Below are 10,615 nucleotides of genomic sequence, written 5' to 3'. Positions count from 1 at the left end.
AACTGAGGGATTACTTTCTAAATAATGACTTAGATCAGATCTCGAGCCCCATTCTGTGGGAAGCTCATAAAGAAGTGATCAGAGGAGAACTTATTAGTCTGGGCACTAGGTTAAAGAGATATAGAGCGAAAGAATTGAACTCTTTATTGCTGCAAATATCTACGCTTGAGTGTATACACAAAAAATCGCAGTCAGATGAGGTGTATAACTCCCTAGCTTCCCTACGTAGGCAGGTGAGAGATCTCCTCAATATTAAAACAGCTAAAATACTGCAGGCCCTACGTTTTAAACATTACCTTCATGGTAACAAAAGCTCCAAACTAATGTCCGCTCTTTTAAAGCATCAGAGAGATAAGTCCTTCATTCAGGTGATAAAATCCTCAGACGGGAGTAGGTTAACAAACACGCCAGCCATAGCAAAGGAGTTCTGTAAGTTTTCTGAATCCCTATATAACTTGAAAGATAGTGGTCCTCGTCCTGACTTAGCCATGCAGATTAAAAAAAATTTAAGCTCTATTAAGATTCCATCAGTTTCAGAGGCGAATAACCTTGAGCTATTGAAGCCTTTCACTGCAGAGGAGGTGACACGAGTCCTAGATACCATCCCGTCCGGGAAATCCCCGGGTCCGGATGGGTTTCCCATTGCTTATTATAAAAAGTTTAGAGACATACTTGTTCCTCACTTTGTCAGCTTATGCAACTCTTTACTTAGAAGGGGAGACTCTACCCCCACAGGCTCAGGCAGCGCATATTACAGTGATTCATAAGGAGGGGAAAGACCAAGAAGTATGTGGAAGCTACAGGCCTATTTCCCTGCTCAACACTGATTTGAAGTGGTGGGCTAAACTGCTTAGTTCCAGAATCTCTAAGCTTCTGCCTGAGCTTGTGGGGGAGGAACAAGTGGGGTTCGTCCCAGGGCAAGAAGGGAGACACAATGTTAGTAGGGTGGTCCATGCTGTTTGTCATGCTAGGAAGAATCGGGTCCCAATGGTTCTACTGGGTACGGATGCGGAGAGTCAGTTGGCTGTACATGCGCAGTGTATTGGAGGCATTTGGCTTTCCAGTACAGTTTATCAATGCCATATTTTCGCTATACTCGTCACCATCCGCACGCATCATGGTTAATGGGACTCTGTCGGACGCCTTCTTGATACGTGATGGCACGCGGCAGGGATGCCCCCTATCCCCCACACTCTTTATACTCACCTTAGAGACCTTACTTCTAAAATTTTGACAAAATTCTGCTATCCCGGGGTTGCGCTTAGGTACATACACCCACAAAATGGCAGCGTTCGCTGACGATTTACTCCTTATGTTAACTGACCCTGTAAATGCTATGAGCGAGGTTTTGAATATTTTCCAGCAGTTTGGAACATTGTCCAACTTTAAGATCAACATGGACAAGTCTGAAGCACTAGGTATATCTTTAGCCCCTGCACAACAAATTGAACTTAAGAAGTTGACACCCTTCAAGTGGCCGCCTACTTCTATTAAGCACTTAGGAATTAATATCTCTAGTGATCCTGTCCTGCTGTTCAGACTAAACTTCCCTCCTCTGCTGAATAAGATAGAAACCTTCCTCACCAAAAGTTCTATGCCATTCCTTTCCTGGCTCGGGAGGAAAAATGTGATTACGGCTTACATACTACCTCAGCTGTTATATACCCTAAGATCTCTTCCACTGTATTTACCGGCCAATTACTTATCTAAGATCAGGCAGATAATAGGGAGGTACATCTGGGCGAACAAAAAGGCTAGACTCCCCTTTGGGTTGCTTACTAGGAGAAAGAAGCAGGGAGGCATATCGCTCCCAGACGTGGAGCAGTATGTACAAGCTATACACCTGGAGAGATGGATTGCCTTGGTGAGGCCCACACCCTCATCATTGCATGTGGAGATGGAGCGTGCCCTAATGGGAAACTCAGCAGACTATATGCTGTGGTTCCCTTTCAAAAAAACAGATAAAGATTACCTGATCAGTGTCATCACGAAAAGTACTGTTATTGCTTGTAGTAGAGCGGAAGCGCTTAGCATGGGGAAGGGGAAATTGTCACCTCTAACACCACTTAGAATGCTGCCCCAGATTCTGAACAAATCATATGTCGAATCAGGCCCCATCTGGAACTCTTTACTGGGGATAGTATTGGGAGATCTTGTGAGAATGCCACATCAGAATGACTATTACACCTCTTTCGCAGGGGAAAATGCTGCCAAGTGGGACTTCCTGCAAGTAAGGGATTTTGAGATCACATGTGCTAAGCTCAAAAAGTCCAAGTTTGTTCCGGTTGCAGATACTACCTGGTTGGAAACATACACTTTACTTCCCAAAATCCCCCCGAAATGCATCTCACTCATCTATACGCAATTGTTGAGAGATAGGAACAAAAGTATACCCTCGTATGTTAGCACCTGGGAGAGAGAGCTGAACTGCACACTGGACGATAAAAAAAGGAGCTATATCCTGACTCATTCACATGGGTTTTCTAAATGTATACTGACTCAGGAAAACTCCCTAAAAATTCTCACTAGGTGGTATAGAACTCCTGAACTGTTATTCAAAATGGGTTTGGTGCCGGATGATCTTTGTTGGAGGTGTGGGAAGGATAAAGGATCTCTGTCACACATATGGTGGTTCTGTCCGAATCTGAAGGCGTTCTGGGAAGGTATTGAAAAATTGATTAACCTGATTTGCTCTGTTGACCTGAAGCTCACCCCGGAATTAGTTCTATTATGGTTACCTCTAGCTGGCTTCAGACAAAACAGAATGAACCTCCCTACACATATGATTGCCGCTGCCAAGTTGTTAGTCCCTGTGAAATGGAGAGATAAGGACCCGCCGTCCCTTAAGATGTGGCATGAGAAAATGAGCGATATGTGCAGAATGGAAGAATTAGTTGGGTGGACTTATAACACTAGAGATAGATATTTACAGGTCTAGGAACCATGGATAAAGTATGTTAAGAAGATAGATATGGAGGAGAATAGCAAGGATTTGGTATTGGGAGAGTAAACCTACCCTATGATTCCACTACACACACCCCGGGTAGCTTGAACCTGATAAGGGAGAATATGTTGACCATTGAGTCTGATCTTGACTGAACATCTCTAATACGCCTTTGGATTTAGCCATTTCACTCAGTAGATGGATTGCCTTAGTGAACATTGGATAAAGTCATAGACTACAGGACTAATATGTTTAATATGTTTTTTTATGTTTTTTGTGTCTTTTTGTATGTCTTTTTGTTTCCATATATTTTTTCACTAGATATTTTCATACGTACACTTAGGGATATCAGAAATTATTAGATACGATTGGGTGTCTTCACGTACCTGTATTGTCGGGTTATTGCCCTAGAAGCCTAATTAATACTCGAATGTGTTAACTGTGAAGCTCTACAATCAGTTTTTTGCACTGATGTAATTTAGTGAGACTGTTATCACTGTGTGTACTTTATATATGCTTTTACTTTTCAATAAAAACAGATTTGACTAGTGTAAAACTTACATAAATAAAAAAAAAGTATACATATTAGGTATCGCCGCATCTGTGACAACCTGGTCTATAAAAATATCACATGATCCAACCTGTCAGATGAATGTTGTAAATAACAAAAAATAAAAACGGTGCCAAAATAGCTATTTCTTGTTATCTTGCCTCACAAAAAGTGTAATATAGAGCAACCAAAAATCATATGTACCCTAAACTAGTACCAACAATACTGCCACCCTATTCCGTAGTTTCTAAAATGGGGCCACTTTTTTGGAGTTTCTACATGCATCAGGGGGGCTTCAAATGGGACATGGTGTCAAAAAAAACTATCCAGCAAAATCGGCCTTCCAAAAACCATATGGCATTCCTTTCCTTCTGCGCCCTGCCGTGTGCCCATACAGCTGTTTACGACCACATATGGTGTATTTCTGTAAACTACAGAATCAGGGCCATAAATATTGAGTTTGGTTTGGCTGTTAACCCTTGCTTTGTAACCGGAAAAAAAATTATTAAAATGGAAAATCTGCCAAAAAGTGAAATTTTTAAATTGCATCTCTATTTTCCATTAATTCTTGTGGAACACCTAAAGGGTTAACGTTTGTAAAATCAGTTTTGAATAGCTTGAGGGGTGTAGTTTCTTAGATGGGGTCACTTTTATGGAGTTTCTACTCTAGGGGTGCATCAGGGGGCTTCAAATGGGACATGGGTGTAAAAAAAAAAACAGTCCAGCAAAACCTGCCTTCCAAAAACTGTATGGCATTCCTTTCCTTCTGCGCCCTGCTGTGTGCCCGTACAGCGGTTTACGAACACATATGGGGTGTTTCTGTAAACTACAGAATCGGGGCCATAAATATTGAGTTTGGTTTGGCTGTTAACCCTTGCGTTGTAACTGTAGAAAAAAATATTAAAATGGAAAATCTGCCAAAAAAGTGAAATTTTGAAATTGGATCTGTATTTTCCATTAATTCTTGTGGAAAACCTAAAGGGTTAACAACGTTTGTAAAATCAGTTTTGAATACCTTGAGGGGTGCAGTTTCTAGAATGGGGTCATTTTTGGGTGGTTTCTATTATGTAAGCCTCGCAAAGTGACTTCAGACCTGAACTGGTCCCTAAAAATTGGGTTTTTGAAAATTTCTGTAAAATTTCAAGATTTGCTTCTAAACTTCTAAGCCTTGTAACATCCCCAAAAAATAAAATATCATTCCCAAAATGATCCAAACATGAAGTAGACATATGGGGAATGTAAAGAAATAACTATTTTTGGAGGTATTACTATGTATTATAGAAGTAGAGAAATTGAAACTTGGAAATTTGCAATTTTTTACAAATTTTTGGTAAATTTGGTATTTTTTTATAAATAAAAATGAATTTTTTAACTTCATTTTACCAGTGTCATGAAGTACAATATGTGATGAAAAAACTATCTCAGAATGGCCTTGATAAGTCAAAGCGCTTTAAAGTTATCAGCACTTAAAGTGACACTGGTCAGATTTGCAAAAAAATTGCCAAGTCCTTAAGGTGAAATAGGGCTGAGTGCTTAAGGGGTTAATTGTACCTTTAAAATTAAACCTACAGACGACAGACAGATCATGAACAATTAAAACTATCAGGGACTGGCAATATGTCACTTGAAGTCTTGGAATTGCTGGGTGGACTGAGTGGGTGCTTTATTTATCTGTGTGTTTATGGATATTATTACCACATTGTGTTATATGGAACAGACTCATGCCCATCTGTCACCATCCACAGTAGCCACTGGGGACGGTTAGGACTTATCACAAATTGGCGATCAGGCAGCCACACTGTTTATTATAAGTCTGCACAACACTACTTGGCAGTTTTCCTCTCAATTCACTAGGTGCACACACAATGTGGCTGTCTGTATTACCACATATCAATTGTTCCCTGCCAGCGTTCATGCACTGTGGCTATTTGTATTACCACATTCAAATTGCTCACTTGCGGCATTTATACACTGTGGCCATTTGTATCGCCTCATTCAAATAACTCACTGCCAGCGTTCATACAATGTGGCTATATATCACCTAACTCCTCCTGAGGAAGCAATCACACGAAACGCGCGTTGAGGAGCGCTTTGACCCTGCCAGCAGCCCCTGCTTTATCGGTATGTTCCATCTTACTTCTTGCACCCTCGGTTTTTTGCTTGACCCGTGTGGTCTGTGCCTTGGTGATGCGGTAATCAGTTGTAAGGGAGACATGCCTTTATCTTAGATAGGTTTTCACACTGCATATCCCCATCCCAGATCATTTACCAGGAAATTCTTCCATGATTACTGACCAAATGGGGGTATACCATTGAGCAGTTTCTATACGGGTGTGTTGACAGGGTGATGTATGACTGTGTTGTCCCCACGTACTTATGATGTGTATAATATGACATAATTTTAATTGTTATATGAATAAAATTTGATCTTTTATTGGTAAATATTGTGGCAGCACTCAATTTGTTGTGTAGTTTTATATATCACCACCTGCAGATTATTCGCTGCCAGTGTTTATATAATGTGGCTATTTTTCTCACCACGTACAAATTTACTGCCAGTGTTCACACAATGTGGCTATTTGCATTACCACATGCGGATTGTTCACTGCGAGTGTTCATACAATGTGGCTATTTGTAACACAACGTGCAGATTCACTGCCAGCGTTCACACAATGTGGTTAAATCTATCACCGCATGCAGATTGATCACTGGCAGTGTACATACATTGTGGCTGTTTGTATCACCATGTGCACACTCACTGCCAGCGTTCACACAATGTGGCTTTTTATATATCCACATGCAGATTCACTGCCAGCGTTCACACAATGTGGTTAAATCTATCACCGCATGCAGATTGATCACTGGTAGAGTTGAGCGAACACCTGGATGTTCGGGTTCGAGAAGTTCGGCCGAACTTCCCGGAAATGTTCGGGTTCGGGATCCGAACCCGAACCGAACTTCGTCCCGAACCCGAACCCCATTGAAGTCAATGGGGACCCGAACTTTTGGGCACTAAAAAGGCTGTAAAACAGCCCAGGAAAGAGCTAGAGGGCTGCAAAAGGCAGCAACATGTAGGTAAATCCCCTGCAAACAAATGTGGATAGGGAAATGAATTAAAATAAAAATTCAAAAAATAAAAATGACCCAATATCAATTGGACAGAGGTCCCATAGCAGAGAATCTGGCTTCACGTCAGCAGAGAATCAGTCTCTTCATGCCATAGCAAAGAATCTGGCTTCATGTCAGCAGAGAATCAGTCTCTTCATGCCATAGCAGAGAATCTGGCTTCATGTCACCCACCACTGGAAGAGGCCACTGTCACATATTTAGGCCCCGGCACCCAGACAGAGGAGAGTGGTCCCGTAACAGAGAATCTGGCCTTATGTCAGCGCAGAATCTGTCTTCATGTCATAGCAGAGAATTAGGCTTCACGTCACCCACCACTGGAACAGGCCACTGTCACATATTTAGGCCCAGGCACCCAGGCAGAGGAGAGAGGTCCCGTAACAGAGAATCTGGCCTTATGTCAGCGCAGAATCTGTCTTCATGTCATAGCAGAGAATCAGGCTTCACGTCACCCACCACTGGAACAGGCCACTGTCACACATTTAGGCCCAGGCATCCAGGCAGAGGAGAGAGGTCCCGTAACAGAGAATCTGGCCTTATGTCAGCGCAGAATCTGTCTTCATGTCATAGCAGAGAATCAGGCTTCACGTCACCCACCACTGGAACAGGCCACTGTCACATATTTAGGCCCAGGCACCCAGGCAGAGGAGAGAGGTCCCGTAACAGAGAATCTGGCCTTATGTCAGCACAGAATCTGTCTTCATGTCATAGCAGAGAATCAGGCTTCACGTCACCCACCACTGGAACAGGCCCCTGTCACATATTTAGGCCCAGGCACCCAGGCAGAGGAGAGAGGTCCCGTAACAGAGAATCTGGCCTTATGTCAGCACAGAATCTGTCTTCATGTCATAGCAGAGAATCAGGCTTCATGTCACCCACCACTGGAACAGGCCACTGTCACACATTTAGGCCCAGGCACCCAGGCAGAGGAGAGAGGTCCCGTAACAGAGAATCTGGCCTTATGTCAGCGCAGAATCTGTCTTCATGTCATAGCAGAGAATCAGGCTTCACGTCACCCACCACTGGAACAGGCCACTGTCACACATTTAGGCCCAGGCACCCAGGCAGAGGAGAGAGGTCCCGTAACAGAGAATCTGGCCTTATGTCAGCGCAGAATCTGTCTTCATGTCATAGCAGAGAATCAGGCTTCACGTCACCCACCACTGGAACAGGCCACTGTCACATATTTAGGCCCAGGCACCCAGGCAGAGGAGAGAGGTCGCGTAACAGAGAATCTGGCTTCATGTCAGCACAGAATAAGTCTTCATGTCATAGCAGAGAATCAGGCTTCACGTCACCCACCACTGGAACAGGCCACTGTCACACATTTAGGCCCCGGCACCCAGACAGAGGAGAGGTTCATTCAACTTTGGGTTGCCCCGCAATATAATGGTAAAATGAAATTAAAAATAGTATTGAATGAGGAAGTGCCCTGGAGTAGAATAATATATTGTTAAGGGGAGGTAGTTAATATCTTATCTGCACAAGGGATGGACAGGTCCTGTGGGATCCATGCCTGGTTCATTTTTATAAACGTCAGCTTGTCCACATTGGCTGTAGACAGGCGCCTGCATTTGTCTGTAATGACGCCCCCTGCCGTGCTGAATACACGTTCAGACAAAACGCTGGCCGCCGGGCAGGCCAGCACCTCCAAGGCATAAAAGGCTAGCTCTGGCCACGTGGACAATTTGGAGACCCAGAAGTTGAATGGGGCCGAACCATCAGTCAGTACGTGGAGGGGTGTGCACAGGTACTGTTCCACCATGTTAGTGAAATGTTGCCTCCTGCTAACACGTTCCGTATCAGGTGGTGGTGCAGTTAGCTGTGGCGTGTTGACAAAACTTTTCCACATCTCTGCCATGCTAACCCTGCCCTCAGAGGAGCTGGGTGTGACACAGCTGCGTTGGCGACCTCTTGCTCCTCCTCTGCCTTCGCCTTGGGCTTCCACTGGTTCCCCTGTGACATTTGGGAATGCTCTCAGTAGCGCGTCTACCAACGTGCGCTTGTACTCGCGCATCTTCCTATCACGTTCCAGTGTAGGAAGTAAGGTGGGCACATTGTCTTTGTACCGGGGATCTAGCAGAGTGGCAACCCAGTAGTCCGCACACATTAAAATGTGGGCAACTCTGCTGTCGTTGCGCAGGCACTGCAGCATGTAGTCGCTCATGTGTGCCAGGCTGCCCAGAGGTAAGGACAAGCTGTCCTCTGTGGGAGGCGTATCGTCATCGTCCTGAGTTCCCCCCAGCCACGCACCAGTGATGGGCCCGAGGTGCTTTGGGTGCCACCCCGCTGTGAACATGCCTCATCCTCGTCCTCCTCGTCCTCCAGTAGTGGGCCCTGTCTGGCCACATTTGTACCTGGCCTCTGGTGTTGCAAAAAACCTCCCTCTGAGTCACTTCGAAGAGACTGGCCTGAAAGTGCTAAAAATGACCCCTCTTCCTCCTGGGCCACCTCCTCTTCCATCATCGCCCTAAGTGTTTTCTCAAGGAGACATAGAAGTGGTATTGTAACGCTGATAACGGCGTCATCGCCACTGGCCATGTTGGTGGAGTACTCAAAACAACACAACAGGGCACACAGGTCTCGCATGGAGGCCCAGTCATTGGTGGTGAAGTGTGTCTGATCCGCAGTGCGACTGACCCGTGCGTGCTGCAGCTGAAACTCCACTATGGCCTGCTGCTGCTCGCACAGTCTGTCCAGCATATGCAAGGTGGAGTTCCACCTGGTGGGCACGTCGCATGTGAGGCGGTGAGCAGGAAGGCCGAAGTTACGCTGTAGCGCAGACAGGCGAGCAGCGGCAGGGTGTGAACGCCGGAAGCGCGAACAGACGGCCCGCACTTTATGCAGCAGCTCTGACATGTCGGGGTAGTTGCGAATGAACTTCTGCACCACCAAATTCAGCACATGCGCCAGGCAAGGGATGTGCGTCAAACCGGCTAGTCCCAGAGCTGCAACGAGATTTCGCCCATTATCGCACACCACCAGGCCGGGCTTGAGGCTCACCGGCAGCAACCACTCGTCGGTCTGTTGTTCTATACCCCGCCACAACTCCTGTGCGGTGTGGGGCCTGTCCCCCAAACATATGAGTTTCAGAATGGCCTGCTGACGTTTACCCCGGGCTGTGCTGAAGTTGGTGGTGAAGGTGTGTGGCTGACTGGATGAGCAGGTGGAAGAAGAGGAGGAGGAAGCTGAGTAGGAGGAGACAGGAGGCAAAGAATGTTGCCCTGCGATCCTTGGCGGCGGAAGGACGTGCGCCAAACAGCTCTCCGCCTGGGGCCCAGCCGCCACTACATTTACCCAGTGTACAGTTAGGGAGATATAGCGTCCCTGGCCGTGCTTACTGGTCCAAGTATCTGTGGTTAGGTGGACCTTGCCACAGATGGTGTTGCGCAGTGCACACTTGATTTTATCGGACACTTGTTTGTGCAGGGAAGGCACGGCTCTCTTGGAGAAGTAGTGGCGGCTGGGAACAACATACTGTGGGACAGCAAGTGACATGAGCTGTTTGAAGCTGTGTGTGTCCACCAGCCTAAATGACAGCATTTCATAGGCCAGTAGTTTAGAAATGCTGGCATTCAGGGCCAGGGATCGAGGGTGGCTAGGTGGGAATTTACGCTTTCTCTCAAATGTTTGTGAGATGGAGAGCTGAACGCTGCCGTGTGACATGGTTGAGATGCTTGGTGACGCAGGTGGTGGTGTTGGTGGTACATCCCATGTTTGCTGGGCGGCAGGTGCCAACGTTCCTCCAGAGGCGGAGGAAGAGGCCGAGGCGGCGGCAGCAGCAGCAGAAGAGGCCGAGGCGGCGGCAGCAGCAGAAGAGGTAGCAGGGGGAGCCTGAGTGACTTCCTTGTTTTTAAGGTGTTTACTCCACTGCACTTCATGAATTGCATGCAGGTGCCTGGTCGTGCAGGTTGTGCTAAGGTTCAGAACGCTAATGCCTCGCTTCAGGCTCTGATGGCACAGCGTGCAAACCACTCGGGTCTTGTCGTCAGCAC

This window comes from Bufo bufo, chromosome 9, assembly GCF_905171765.1.
Source record: "Bufo bufo chromosome 9, aBufBuf1.1, whole genome shotgun sequence".
Classification (NCBI taxonomy): Eukaryota; Metazoa; Chordata; class Amphibia; order Anura; family Bufonidae; genus Bufo; species Bufo bufo.
This window is presented reverse-complemented; position numbering follows the sequence as displayed.